The sequence below is a fragment of the Mustela nivalis genome (genome assembly GCF_964662115.1).
Source record: "Mustela nivalis genome assembly, chromosome: X".
NCBI classification, from domain to species: Eukaryota; Metazoa; Chordata; class Mammalia; order Carnivora; family Mustelidae; genus Mustela; species Mustela nivalis.
The window spans coordinates 85,675,971-85,691,428 of record NC_139040.1 but is presented as its reverse complement, the minus strand read 5'-3'; the positions used below and the strand labels follow the sequence as shown (position 1 = coordinate 85,691,428).

General features: G+C 35.7%; 1 protein-coding gene across 2 annotated transcripts in view; it reads left to right on the top strand.

Moving 5' to 3' along the window:
- NBDY (negative regulator of P-body association) overlaps positions 1-15,458 on the top strand; it is an 83,714-nt gene that overhangs the window by 50,955 nt on the left and 17,301 nt on the right. The gene's annotated exons all lie outside the window — the stretch shown is intronic.

The following is a 15,458-nucleotide window of genomic DNA, read 5'->3' as shown; positions in this document are numbered from 1 at the left end:
TGCTTCTATACTTTATGTTAGTGGGATTGTTTGTTATATTATTTCTTTAAGGGTGGGGACTCAGTTTCTTATTCTCCTCATGTTCTCCCAGAGCTGACCCTACTGATTTTTAAAGTTTCTGTAAAATTCCTGGTGTTAAGCTTCATTGACTATAAAAACTCTCAAAGTTAAGCCCCTCTGGTTTTCAAAGCCAAATGTTATACTGATTTGTCTTCCCAGCTGGGGGGTGCCTGGTGTGGGGTCTTCTCCTTTCCCTTCTCTGTACTTGCACTGCTCCTCTTTCCCCTGGTCAGTCTCACAGGTCACTTTGTTTCATGACCAGTTCTGTGCCCTTCCTATTATTTTTGATGTGGCTTCTCTACAATTAGCTGTGGAGAATCTGTTCTTGCAGTCTTCAGGTTGTGTTCTGAGTTACTTAAACTGATGTGGGTGTTACATAGGTGGATCTGTGGGGTGAGTTAAGTTTAGGATCCTCCTACTCTGCCATCCTCCCCAGAAGTCCTTCCTATACTACTTTAGATTGATCATTTTTAAAAGGAACATATGATACACTCAAGTTCTTGGTAATCTTCCTTCCTGATGTGTTATCACTTCATTTCAGTGTTTTGTTTTTCTTGGAAGTGCACCAACTTTTCTTGCATTGATTTCATGTAAGTTTTCTACTATTGCCTTAACAAATTTATCACACGTGTAGGGGCTTAAAACAATAATACCTGCACTGTTTTACCATTGTGTATGTCAGAAATCTGGTACAGGTCTCATTGGATGAAAATCAAGGTATTGGCAAGCTGCATTCCTTTCTAGAGGGTCTGGGGAAAATTCATGACTTACTCATTTGGTTATTGGCAGAACTCAATTTCTTATTACTGTAAGTCTAGAATTTCTCTTTCCTTGCTAGCCATAAACTGAGGGCTGTTCTCAGTTTCAGAGTTCACCTTCATTCTTTGGTTCATTGCATCTTTTTTCCATCATCAGAATGAACAACAGATCTCCTTTTACCATAGAATTTCTCTACTTTCTTTTTTCTTATTTCTGAGAGATATTTTGGAAATTTATATCACCTAGGATATATGTGTATGTTTGAAAAACATTGCACAAATATATATATATAATATATATATATATTTACACTATATGTATACACACACTATATATATATATGTATATATATATATATATACACTAAAAGAATGTGAAGTTATTTTTCTTTTAAAAATAATGGTTATATGACTCAGTTTTGAGGGAAAAAATAGGGAACATAGGCATTTTGATGTTGTTAAAAGACAATTTTTTCTGAAATCACAGAATCTGTGTTCAAATATGATTTCTTCATTTTCTGACTATAACACCTGAGGCAAGTCATTGAACTTTTGAGTCCAATTTTTACTTCTATAAATGAGGATAATGAATACCTGTCACAGTTGATTTATAGGTTATGACTATTAAGTGACATAAATAATTTTTTATAAAGCTATGTGCATGTAATGATATATTAAAATGAACCCATTACAATTTTAATTTTGGCAGAGGTCCCAAAATGATACATCATCTCCTCTAAGCTACCAAAGTCAGCCATGACACCATCACACTTGACCTGCAAAAAAGTGAAAGAAAAAAATTTTCTATTATCCTCAACTGCAAAGATATATAAAATTATTCTCATGAAAATAAATAAATGAAATAAATAAGTAAATAAATAGTGTGCTCATGGATAATAGATGCAAAGATTTTTCTACATATGGAATGTATGTACCCCACACCCTCTAATAAGGATGGGTATTGATGGTGTTTTTAATCCTCATCTCACAATTTTTTTCATCTTTATTGGTGTTTAATTGACAAATAAAATTATAAGATATTTAAATTGTACCTTATGGTGATTTGGTATACATATACATTTTGAAAAGATTTCCACCATCTTGTTAATTAAGACACCCATCACCTCCCATATATTTATTGGGTCTTTTTGGTGAGAACATTTAAGTTCAACTCTCTTAGCAAATTTCAATTATACAGTACATTGTTATCAACTATAATCATCATGTTTTACATTTAATCTTCAGACCTTGTTCATCTTATAGTTCAAAGGTTGTACCCTTTGGCCCACCTCTTACTATTTCCCCCAGTTACCAATCCCTGGCAACTAATTTTATAATTTTTGTTTCTAGGAGTTTGACTTTTTTTTTTTTTTTTTTTTAGATTCCACATATAAATGACAACATGCAGTATTTGTCTTTGTCTGGCTTATTTCACTTAGCATAATGCCCTCAAGGTTCATCCACATTGTCAAAATGGCAAAGTTTTTTTCTTTCTCATGACTAAATATTTATATGTATGTGTATTTATGTATGTGTGTATGTATTATGTCTTCTTTAGCCTTTTGACTGATTGACACTTGTTATTTCTGTATCTTGGCTATGATGAATAATGCTGCAGTGAACACTGGAGTGCAGCTGTCCCTTCAGTATTCTGTTTTCACTACCTTTGGATATGTACCTGTAAGTTTTCATTTTCTTTTCTCTTTTCTTTTTGTCTTTACATCTCTCTCTGACTCAGCTGGGGAAAAAATCCTCTGCTTTTAAGGAATTATGCTGTTACTCTGTGTGCAGCCAGGTAATCCAGAATAATCTCCCCCATCTCAAGTCCCTTTTCTTAATCACATCATCAAAGTTCTTTTTTCCATTTAAGGAACATAGTAGTTGTAGGTTCTGGGAATTAGGGTGTGGCCATTTTTGGGTAGTCATCATTATGCTTACCTTTGGGTAGTCATCATTCAGCCTTTTCTTGTTGAAGGGTGAAGATGGTTGGTGAGCAGATCTACACATCATATGATTTTCCTAGATCAGAGAGATGAAGCTAGATAAGCAAGTTGGAGCTTGAACCTTGTATGCCATGCTAGGTAGGTTTGAAATAAATCTAGGAAATGGAAAGTCATTGAAGATTTTTTTTAAGGAGGGTAGTATATTCACATTCATGTTTTATATAGATTATACTAGTGAGCCTATGGAAAACGGTGTAGAAGGTGTTTGGGGTAAGAAGACCATTTACGATGTTTTTGTAATAATCTTGACAAGTAATGATGAAAGCCTGAAGTCAGTCATAATTGGGATGGATCACAGAGGAATGGATTTGAGAATATTTAAGGAAATATTACTGATTAGTTGATATAATCAACCAGGGATCAACTAGAGAAACAGAACTAGTAGGAGATAGATATTAAAAATGTTTCAAGGAATTGGCTTATGTCATTGCAGGGACTGACTAGGCAAGTCTGAAATACATAGAACAGTCTCTCAGGAATGCAGACTGAAATTTTTCAGCATGGCCTGAAGCTAGTTTTCAGAGATAAAGTTTCTTCAGGGAAGCCCCATTTTGCTCTTAAGACCTATCAGCTGATTGAATTAGTTCCGCCACAATATATAGGATAATTTCCTTTACTTAAGTGATATCACAGACATTAATTACATGTACCAAATGGCTTTACAGCAGCAGCTAGATGAGTGCTTGATTGAATAACTGGGGTATCTAGTCTAGCCAAGTTTACTTATAAAAGACCGTCACTGATGGGATGGAGGCCAATGGGGACAGAATAATAGGGAATGACTCAAGTATCTGGCATGAGTATTAAGTGAGATCACTAATATAGATAGAGAATACAAGAGAAGGAGCAGGTTTTCAACACTTTTAGTAAACTTTTAGTAAAGTTTAATTAAAAAAAAAACTTTTAGTAAAGTTTTGAGATTGCAAGAAATGTTTCAACCAGATAAATACATTTAGAAGCCATCAGATAAAAGTGATAGTTTAACCAGGGGACTAAATTAAATAATCTACAAGAGGACATATATAGGGAAAAGTTATGAGGAGGAAATTCTGAGGACCACCAACATTTAAGAATTATCTAGAAAAAAAATTTAGAAAAATAGGATGAAGAGAGAACCCAGAAGTGTTTGATGCCCAGTTCTAAGAAAAATGTAGTGAACAGCAGCATTATAGATACTAGAAGGTTCAATAAGTTTAGCTCAATGAGAAAAAATCCATTAATTTGTGAATTAAGTTCATTAGTGAATTTAGCATGAACAGTTTCAGTGTTGTTAGAACAGAAGCAATACTGCAGTGGGTTGAAGAATGACTAGAAGGGGGTGTCTGGGTGGCTCAGTCATTAAGTATCTGCCTTTGGCTCGGGTCATGATCCCAGGGTCCTAGGATCAAGGGAGCCTGCTTCTCTCTCTCCCACTCCCCCTGCTTGTGTCCCTTCTTTCGCTGTGTCTTTCTCTGTCAAACAAATAAATTTTTAAAATCTTTAAAAAAAAGAATGACTAGAAGGTGTCAAATTGAAGCCAATATAGATCACCCAGAGATGTGTAGATAAGGAGGAAAGATACAAATTGAATGATTTAAGAAAATGGATAATAATTATAAGAGGCTTAAGTGCCAAGGAAGGATGTTAAAAATGGCACAAACTTGAGAAAGTTTATTGGCAAACAGTAACAAGAAAGGAGGGAGAGGTTGGTGTTCTAGAAGAGAAGAAAATTCCTAATAACTGAGAAAGAAAATAAATAACCCAGTTATTAAACAGGGATGCAATACTAAGGAAAGTCTTGTCTTCTTCTTTGCATGAGAATAAAGTAGGGGCTGTCAATTATGGTAGTATAAACCCAAGGAGATGGTTTGAAAGTTTGTGAGAGGTTTTGTAGACCATCGTAATGACTGGAGAACTTCCTTGCCTATTATGAACAGGGTTTTGTGTCAGGATAGGCTTCACAGAAAAAAAAAATAATTTTTCTATATCTCCTATAACTTTTGATTATCCCATTGGTTGTCTATATAGATAAAAAAAGCCTGTTTGTATTGATCTAAGCCTTGAATCAAACTTCCATTTTATATACAAAGAAGAAAGTTTTAGTATACAGACTTCTCCAGGAATGCATCTATCATGTAAATCAACATACAACCTTACTTTGTTTTGTTCAGAATGTTACAAAGAATGTTCATCATTTTGGAAAATCATTTTACCTACAAAAATACTGCTCTTGGTTATTTGAAATAATAGTAATAACATACCTGTACCAGTCAGCATTCATAGCTATTACATTTATAAGCATTCTCTGTATACTTGTCTACATATCTTTTAGTTTTGTCATGCCCCAGCATTTCCATGTTGAAATGCATTTTGATTCATCATAAACTACTTCCTTTGTATTTCTCTTTCATGTTATATGTATCATATATTTGGCATTATGTGTATTTTATTTCAGCATAGTAAAATAGGTATTAAAATGTTTAAGAAATAGGGTCAGATAGACTTGAGAACCACTAGCTTAGAGGAAAGAAGATAGGAATGGGCAAAAATGCTGAAAATTTTCATGTAGAGATGCAGGAACTTGTTAGAATGGCTATGCATTATGCTTTATGGTAGAGGTTACCATAGCTCTGATTGCCAGATTTTTAGCTTTTATCATGACTCTATAGTATTTAAAATTCTCTCCTCTTTTTCTTTCTAGGACATCCTTCTTCTTCAGTTCTTCTCTTACATATCTGGGCTTCATTTCTGACTCTTTTTCTGAGTACTCCTCTGCCTGGATCTTTAGATTTGGTGATTCCTAAAGCTCCCTGTTTGAATTCTCAGTTCTGCTTGGCAGTCTCACTCATACCTTGGATCTAATTAAACATACATATGCAGATGATTCCCAAATCTGTACTGCCAGCACAAGTCTTTATGCCAGGTTTCAGACTCATGAAGCCAACTGCCTGCTGATTTTTTCCTTTGTGGATGCCTTATCAGCACCTCAAACTGAATATAGCCAAAACTGAACTCTTCATTACTCCACCAGCAACACCATAAACCTCTTTCTTATTATTTTTGGTACTAATATTCCCAAGGTAAATGACTAGGGCATAATGTCATATTTTTCCTTTTTTACCTCCACTTTTTAGTCTGATGCAAAATCATAATTATCATTCCTTCAGAATATCTCATGAATTTGTCTTCTTTTCCATTTCCTAAACTCCATTCCAATATAGTTTAGAGCTTTACCATTTCACCTGATAACGATAGTAATCTAACTAAATCTGCTACCTCCACTAATTCCTGATGACTTTTGGTACAGTTTCTAGAATAAATATCTAACCATATTTTTTTCTACTTAAAACCCTTTAATGACTTTCTATTTCCAATGATAAAGTCTTACTGTGACCTAAAACATTCTCTGTGGCATCTCTTACTCAAACTTGTCTGTTACTGCTAATCCCTATATCCTACCCCAAATTTATATAATCCTTTTCTTGTAATTTATGTTTCACCAGGGTTTTCTTGAACCTACTATGTTTGTCTCCCATTTGTTTGCACATTTGTTTTCCTCTAATATCTTTATACGCTTTACCTCAGGAACTTCATTTTTCAAGTCCTACTCAGTTGTCTTAACCTTAACAAAATTTTCTTTTATTTCCTGTTATTTGTTCCTAGAGGCAATTACTTCCTCTCTGCTATTTCTCTGCCTGGTATTTATATATTATTGTACATATCATATACAGGCTTAGTAGATGCACATTGATACATATTGAAATCTCAGTATAGCATCTTTCTATCTTGTTGATTAGGAATATAAAAAATAAAATATGCAACAGAAGTTTATAGGTTTGTTTCTTTTGTATTGCTTATTAATTGATATATAACACATAGTAAAGCATATAAATCTTAAGTATATAGCTCTGGTAATTTTATACCCATATTTATATGTTCATGTAACCACCACCTAGATCAAAACATAGAACATTTTAGTAACCCAGAAGATTCATTTGTACCATTTCCAAGTCAGTACCCTTAAGAAGTAACCATTATGGGGCACCTGAGTGGCTCAGTGTGTTAACGCCTCTGCCTTTGGTTCAGCTCATGATCCCAGGGTCCTGGGATCGAGCCCCACATCGGGCTCTCTGCTCAGCAGGGAGCCTGCTTCCCTCTCTGCCTGCCTCTCTGCCTACTTGTGATCTCTGTCAAATAAATACATAAAATCTTTAAAAAAAAAAAAAGAAGAAGAAGTAACCATTATTCTGACTTCTGTCGCCATCTATTAGTTTTCCTTGTGCTTCAACTTTATATACATGGAATCACAGAGTATGTGTTCTTTGGTCAGGCAGGTTTGTATAAAAACCTTGGAACTTTGGTGCATTCTAATGTTGTCAATGAGGAAAGAGATTCTGAAAGCCTGTGAGAGGATGTTCCAAGAATGAGGCAAGGCGTCAACCACTCCTGAGTCACAAAAATTAGAAAAGTCTATGAACATTTGGATGGTTGCCCTCATTGCAAAATAAAATATTGTTACAAATATATATTAACAAGAACTAGAAAAAATGAAATCTCAAGAATTTTGAAGAAACTGTAGAGGGAAGAGATCCTTAAAATTTTCTAGAAAAGAAAAGATGTTAATTTGAAACTAAGTCAGTTCTATTCAACCAGCACTTACTGAGAACGTCTGTGTATCAGGCACACAGAGTACTAAACTATGCACCTGCCATTGAAGACTACAGACTCTAGTGCTAGAGACAGAATCATCTAAGGAAGAATTGAATTAAACATACGTTATAAGTGGGAGACACTCAAGAAAGTTGAAGAGGTACATTTCATTTTCAGCCATGATTAATCTGAGATTCCTGTGGAACATTTAAGTGTAGATGTTCTTTAGAATGTCAAAATTATAGATCAGGGATGCAGATTTGGATATTACCAGCATATAGATGGGAATTCAGATTACATAAATAGGAACTGAAGTCATGAGGAGTGTATTCTGTGAGACAAGACAGTGAAAATGGAATTCTGAAGGCTTCAACAACTCCTGAGTCACAAAGGATAGAAAGGAAAGTCTATGAAAATTTGCCCTCACTGCAAAATAAAATGTAGCACATATATATTAACAAGACCTGGGGAAAATGAAATCTCAAGAATTTTGAAGAAACTGTAGAGGGTCCTGAAAATGAAACTGCATAACCAAAGATGTAAGGAAGGAGTATAGGACATGAAGTGTCCTTAAAAAAAAAAAAAAAAGTGCCCTAGGTTACTAAGGGAAAAGAGTATCTCAAGAGGCGGTAATGAACAGTGTCAACAGGTTTTTGTTTTTGTAAAAGACTTTAAAGTGTTCATTGGTGTTGGGAATGGAAGGGAGAGAACAATCATTGAATCTGTCAAAGAAGGTCCTTGATTTGGCATGTAAGAAATAAAAAAAAAATGTTGTGGTTTGAGTGTATGGAAGGAGAGTGGGGAAGTGGTCAAAGAGAGTACAGACTGTTTTCAAGAAACTGAGCTATGATACCTAGGAAGAAGGAGAAGAGATTTATAATGAAGGGAATATAAGGTTAAATCAAACTTTATTTTGAAGGAAAAGACTTGAGAATATTAAAATATTTATGGGAATGTCAAATAGGAAGCTGAAGGGACAGGGAAAAGTGGTTATAATTAATGGTTTGAAGGAGGTGAGATCAAGTGCAGAGATGGAAGGCTATGCCTTAGGAAAGGAGAAAACTAAAGGGAGAAATACTCCACTCTCAATTATGGGTAGAATATGTAGACAGATCAATAAAGAAATAGCAGATTTACTCACAGATTGAAAGTGAGATAGAGAAGCATTTATCATAGACCTCAAAAGAAAGTGGGGTTAAGGGGCACCTGGGTGGCTCAGTTGGTTAAGCGGCTGCCTTCAGCTCAGCTCATGATTCCAGGGTCCTGGGATCGAGCCCTGCAGCAGGCACCCTGCTCAGCAGAGCCTGATTGTCTTTCTCCTTCTGCCTGCCGCTCTGCTTACTTGTGTTCTCACTCAATCTGTCTAACAAATAAATAAAATCTTTAAAAAAAAAAAAAAGAAGGTGGGGTTAACAGTACTTATATTTTAAACCAAAAACTGTAATACATGAAGAAGACTACTATATCATAATAAAGGAAACTATCTAACAAGATATAACAATTGTAAATATTTATGTACCCAACATAGGAACATCCAAATATATAATATAGTTAATAATAAACATGATGGAACTCATTAATAATAATGCACTAATATTAAGCAACAAACAGTCCACATTAATCAGTGGGTGGATCATCTAAACAGAAAATCAACAAGGAAACAGTGGCTTTGAATGATGCACTGGACCAGAGGGACTTAACAGTTATATTCAAATCATTCTATCCCCAAACTGCAAAATATGCATTCTTGTCAAGTTCACATGGGATATGCTCCACACTCAATCTCATATTAGGTCACAGATCACACCTCAACAAGTACAAAAAGATTGAGATCAAACCATGCATATTTTCTGACCATAATGCTATGAAACTTGAAGTCAACCACAAGAAAAAAAAATTAGAAATACCAAAACTACAGTTAAACAGCATTCTGTGAAACAGTGAATGGGTCAATCAGTAAATAAATACAAGGAAATAAATGAAAATGAAACACAATGGTCCAAAATAATTGGAATGTAGCTAAAGCAGTCATAAGAGGAAAGTATATTGTAATGCAGGCCTACTTCAAGAAGCAAGAAAAATCTCAAATAAACTACCTAACTTTATACCTAAAGGAGTTAGAAAAAGAACAACAAATGAAGCCTAAAGCCAGCAGAAGAATAGAAATAATAAAGATTAGGGAGAAAAAAAAAATGACATAGAAACTAAACAAACAAACAAAAAAACCCTCAAAACAGATCAATAGATTCAGAATGTGATCCTTTGAAAAAATAAATAAAATTGATAACCCTCCAGCCAGACTTATCAAAAAGAAAAGACAAAGGACCCAAAATAAAATCATAAATGAAAGAGCAGAAATAACAAGCAACATTACAGAAATATATACGGCTATAAGATAATATGATGAAAAACTATATGCCAACAAATTGGGCAACATGGAAGAAATGGATAAATTCTTAGAAACATGTAAGCTACTAAAACTGAAACAGGAGGAAATAGAAAACTTGAACAGACTGATAACCAGCAAAGAAATTGAATCAACAATCAAAAATTTCCCAAGAAACAAAGTCAAGGACCAGGTGGCTTCACAGGTGAATTCAAGAAAACATTAAAAGAGGAGTTAATATCTATATTTCTAAAACTATTGCAAAAAAATAGAAATGGAAGTATAACCTAATTTAATTCTATGAGGCCAGCATTACCCTTATAATAAAACCAGACAGACTCAACTAAAAAAGAGAATTGTATAGGCCAGTACCCTTGATGAACATGGATGCAAAAATTCTCAATAAATTACTAGTTGATCGAATCCAACAGTACATTAACAGAATCATCATCATGATCTAGTGGCATTTATTCCTAGGCTGCAAGAGTGGTTCAACCTTTAAAAATCAATCGTGGTGATACATCATATGAACAAAAGAAAGGACAAAAACCATATGATCCTTCCAACAGATGCAGAAAACTCATTCACAAAGTACAACATCCATTCATGATAAAAACTGTCCACAAAGTAGGGACGGAGGGAATATAGTTCAACATCATAAAAGCCATTTACAAGAGACCCATAGCTAATATCCCCTACAGGGAAAAACTGAGAGTTTTTCCTCTTTGTGCAGAAATAAGACAGGGATGTTCAGCCTCACCATTGTTATTTAACGTAACATTGGAAGTCCTTGCCACAGTAATCAGACAAAAAAAAAAATACAAATTGATAAGGAAGAAGTAAAACTTTCGCTATTTGTAGATGACATGATATGCTATATAGAAGACCCAATGCTCTACCAAAAAACTGGTAGAAGTGATAAATGAATTTATTGAAGTTGCAGGACATAAAATCAACATATAAAAATCTTTTGCATTTTTATACACCACTTATGAAGCGCAGAAAAAGAAATCAAAGATCAATCCCACTTATAAATCAAAAACAATGAGACATGTAGGCATATACATAACCAAATAGGTGAAAGGCCTTTATTCTGAAAACTAAAATTGATTTAAAAAAAAAAAAATTGAAGATGACACGAAGAAGAGGAAAGTCATTCATGCTCATGGATTAGAAGAACAAATATTTTTAAAACGTCTACACAAAGCAATCTACATATTTGATGCAAGATTTATCAAAATACGAACAGAATTTTTCACAGAGCTAGAAAAAATCATAAAAATTGTATGGAACCACAAAAAATCCCTCAATAGCCAAAGCAACCTTGAAAAAGAAAAAAAAAAAATCAGAAACAACAACAACAACAAAGGCAAACATGGACGCATCACAGTTCCAGACTACAAGTTCTCTTACGAAGGTATAGTGATCAAAACAGTATGGCACTTGCACAAATATAGACACGTAGATCAGTGGAACAGTATAAAAGTCCCAGAAATGAACCTATAAGTATATGGTCAGTTAATCTTTGACAAAGCAGAAAAGACTATCCAATGGGCAAAAGACAGTCTCTTCAAAAATTGGTTTTGGGGAAACAGGACAACAACATGGAAAATAATGAAAGTGGACCACTTTGTTACACTATACACAAACATAAATTCAAACTGGATGACATACCTACGTGTGAGACAAAAAAAAAACCCTTAAAATCCTAGAGAAGACAGGCAGTAGCCTCTTTGTCATTGGCAATAGCAACTTCTTAAATTGTGTCCTGAGATAAGGGAAACAAAACCAAAAATAAACTATTGGGATTTCATTAAAATAGGAAGCTTCTGTATAGTGAAGTAGACAATCAATAAAAGTAAAAGACAACATTCAGAATGGGAGAAGATATTTGCAAATGACATATCTGATAAAACATTAGTATCCAAAATATGTAAAGGAATTATACAAGTCAACAACCAAAAAAAATGTATAATCCATATTAAAATATTGGCAGAAGACATCAGCAGTACTTTTTTCCAAAGAAGACATAGAGATAACCAACAGACACATGAAAACATGCTTAACATTACTCATTATCAGAGAAATACAAATCAAAACTACAATGAGATATCACCTCACACCAGTCAGAATGGCTAAAATTAGCAACACAAGAAACAACAGGTTTTGGAAAGGATGTGGAGAAAGGGCAACCGTCTTGGACTCTTGTTAGGAATGCAAGCTGGTGCAGCCACTGTGGAAAATAGTATGGCATTTCCTCAGAGAGTTACAAATATAAATACCCTATGTTCCAGCAATGGCATTACTTGGTATTTATCCCAAGAAAATAAAAACACACAAAATACTAATTCAAATGGATACATGTACCATGATGTTTACAGAAGCATTATCTACAATAGCCAAATTATGGAAATATCTCATGTCCATTGACTTATGGATAGATAATGATGTATATACAGAAGAATGAAACTTGACCCTTCTCTTAAACCACACACAAAGATAAACTCAAAATTGAGGAAAGGACCTCAATGTGAGACAGGAATGCATTAAATTCCTAGAGAACATAGGCAGTAATCTTTTGACATCAGCCACAGCAACTTCTTTCAAAACACATTTCCAAAGGCAAGAGAAACAAAGCAAAAATAAACTTTTGGGACTTCATCAAGATCAAACGCTTCTGCACAGCAAAGGAAGCAGTCAACAAAACAAAGAGGCAACCCACAGAATGGGAGCAAATATTCGCAAATGACACTATAAAGGGCTGATATCCAAGATCTATAAAGAACTCCTCAAACTCAACACCCAAAAAAACAAATAATCAAGTCAAAAATTGGCCAGAAGACGTGAACAGACACTTCTCCAATGAAGACATACAAATGGCTAACAGACACATGAAAAAATGTTCATCATCATTAGCCATCAGGGAAATTCAAATCAAAACCACATTGAGATACCTCCTTACACCAGTTAGAATGGCAAAAATTGACAAGCAAGAGACAACAAATGTTGGAGAGGTTGTGGAGAAAGGGGAACACCCTTACACTGTTGGTGGGAATGCAAATTGGTGCAACTATTTTAGAAAACACTGTGGAGATTCCTCAAAAAGTTAAAAATAGAGCTACCCTATGACCCAGCAAATGCACTACTGGGTATTTACCCCAAAGATACAGATATAGTGAAAAGAAGGGCCACATGCACCCCAGTGTTCATAGTAGCAATGGCCACAATAAACAAACATCTTCAATGGGAGGAATGGAAATTATATATATACAATTGAATATTACTCAGCTATCAGAAAGGATGAATACCCAACTTCTGTATTAACATGGATGGAACTGGAGGAGATTATACTAAGGGAAATAAATCAAGCAGAGAGAGTCAGTTATATGGTTTCATTTATTTGTGGAACATGCACAGAATGCTGGGGCAACCTGGGTGGGATAACTGGAGATTGGGTAGGTGGTGGGAGCTGTCTTGGAGGGATGACTGTGGCTACTATGAGCTAAGGGTTCAGGCCTCACCAAGGCAGGCAGCTATTTAGATTGCCTGTTCCTGTCTCCATTATCAAGGTGGAAGGGGTACAGTACTTTTTGGAACTTAAGGAACTTAAGTGGAACATAAGGAATAGCATGGAGGGCATTAGGGGAAGGGAGGGAAAAATGAAGGAGTGAGGAATCAGAGGAGGAGACAAACCATGAGAGACTATTGACTCCAGGAAACAAACTGAGGATTTTAGAAGGGGTGAGGGTGAGGATCGATTAGCCCAGTGATGGGTACCAAGGAGGGCACAGGGTGTTATATGCAAACAATGAATCATGAAACATTACATCAAAAACTAATGATGTATTTTATGGTGACTAACATAACATCATCATCATCATTTTCATTATCATCATAAAAGAAATGGTATATATGTATATAAAGTAGAATATTATTCAGCCATAAAAATGAATGGAATCTTGCTATTTTCAATGCTATGGAGACCTAGAGTATTATGGCAAGTGACATAAGTGAGTCAGATAGAGACGTATACCATATGATTCCACTCATATGTGGAATTCAAGAAACAAAGGGGAAAAAAAGGAGATAGGCAAATGAAGAAATAGACCCTTGACTATAGATTACAAACTGATGGTTTTAAGTCGGGATGGGTTAGATAGATAGGTGTTGAGGATTAAGGATTGTACTTGTGATGAACACCAGGTGTTGTATGGAAGTATTGAATCACTGTATTGTATACCTGAAACTAATACTACGCTGTTACTTAACTAACTCAAATTTAAATAAAAACTTTAAAAGAAGTGTTAAAATATGTTAGTCTTTATAAGAAGATAAAATTTAGGGCAGGATCTAAGAATACAACATAGGAAGACCCTGAACTCATTGCCACAGATAGATCAAATCACCTATATATAGATCAATTCCTCCAGAAGAATTGCAGGCTAACTGAACATCTTCTCCACAACAAAGGATAGAGAGACTACATAGATGATGACAGGAGAGACAGACACAAGGAAACTATGAGAACCCTGTCCCCAATTCTGTGAACAGCAGTTATACCTTGGAGGTATAACACTGACAAGCTTGGAGCAGATTCTCTACCCTAGGTCACAGGGGAAGAACGAACAATCAAACAAACTGGTTTAAAAGAGCAACTAGAATTTAAAAGTTGAAGCCCTTCAGTACCTGCAAAATTCTGGAGGACCTGTAGAATGCTCTCTGGAATGAGAGTGGCTGATGAATACTACTGTTTATGCTCCCCCTCCACCTTGATAGCAAAGATAAAAACAGAATCTGGGCACTCTCACTGGCATGATGTTTTAATGATTCCCCAGATTCCTTGGCCAAACCATCTTTCACCAAAAAACTGTGATTTGAAAGAACAAGTGGGGCACCTGGGTGGGTCAGTCATTAAGCATCTGCCTTCGGCTCAGGTCATGATCCCAGTTTATCAGGCTCCCTGCTTGGTGGGAAGCCTGTTTCTCCCTCTCCCACTTGCCCTGCTTATGTTCCCCTCTCTTGCTATGTCTCTGTCAAATAAATACAATCTTTAAAAATAGATAGATAGATAGATAAAAGAACAACTAACATATAAAGAAAACAACCCTAGAAGCACTGTGGGAACAGTGCTGTATTGGAGGGGCTTGTGAGTGCCATTGTTTATGCACCCCCTCCACCTTGATAATGGAGACAGGAACAGGCAATCCAACCAGCTGCCTGCCTTGGTGAGGCCTGAACCCTTAGCTCATAGTAGCCACAGTCATCCCTCCAAGACAGCTCCCACCACCTACCCAATCTCCAGTTATCCCACCAGGTTGCCCCAACATTCTGTGCATGAGGACCTTCCTGGCCACTGCTCACTACAGCTCCAGCCATCTCATCAAGGCAACACAGGAGCAAATCACCCCAGGACACCCCAAGTCCACACCCACTTTGGATCCAGGTGCCCTGCCAAAGTACTCTCTCTACTGAATGCACTAAGAACCCCCAGCCTGTACCTGCTGCAGCTCCAGCTGCTCTGCTAAAGCAAATCTGCACAGAATGCCAAGAGTCTCCCTGAGAACAGTCCTTTTAGTTTCACCTGTCCTATCAAGAAGCCCTTTTTATGTAGTGCCCTGGGAC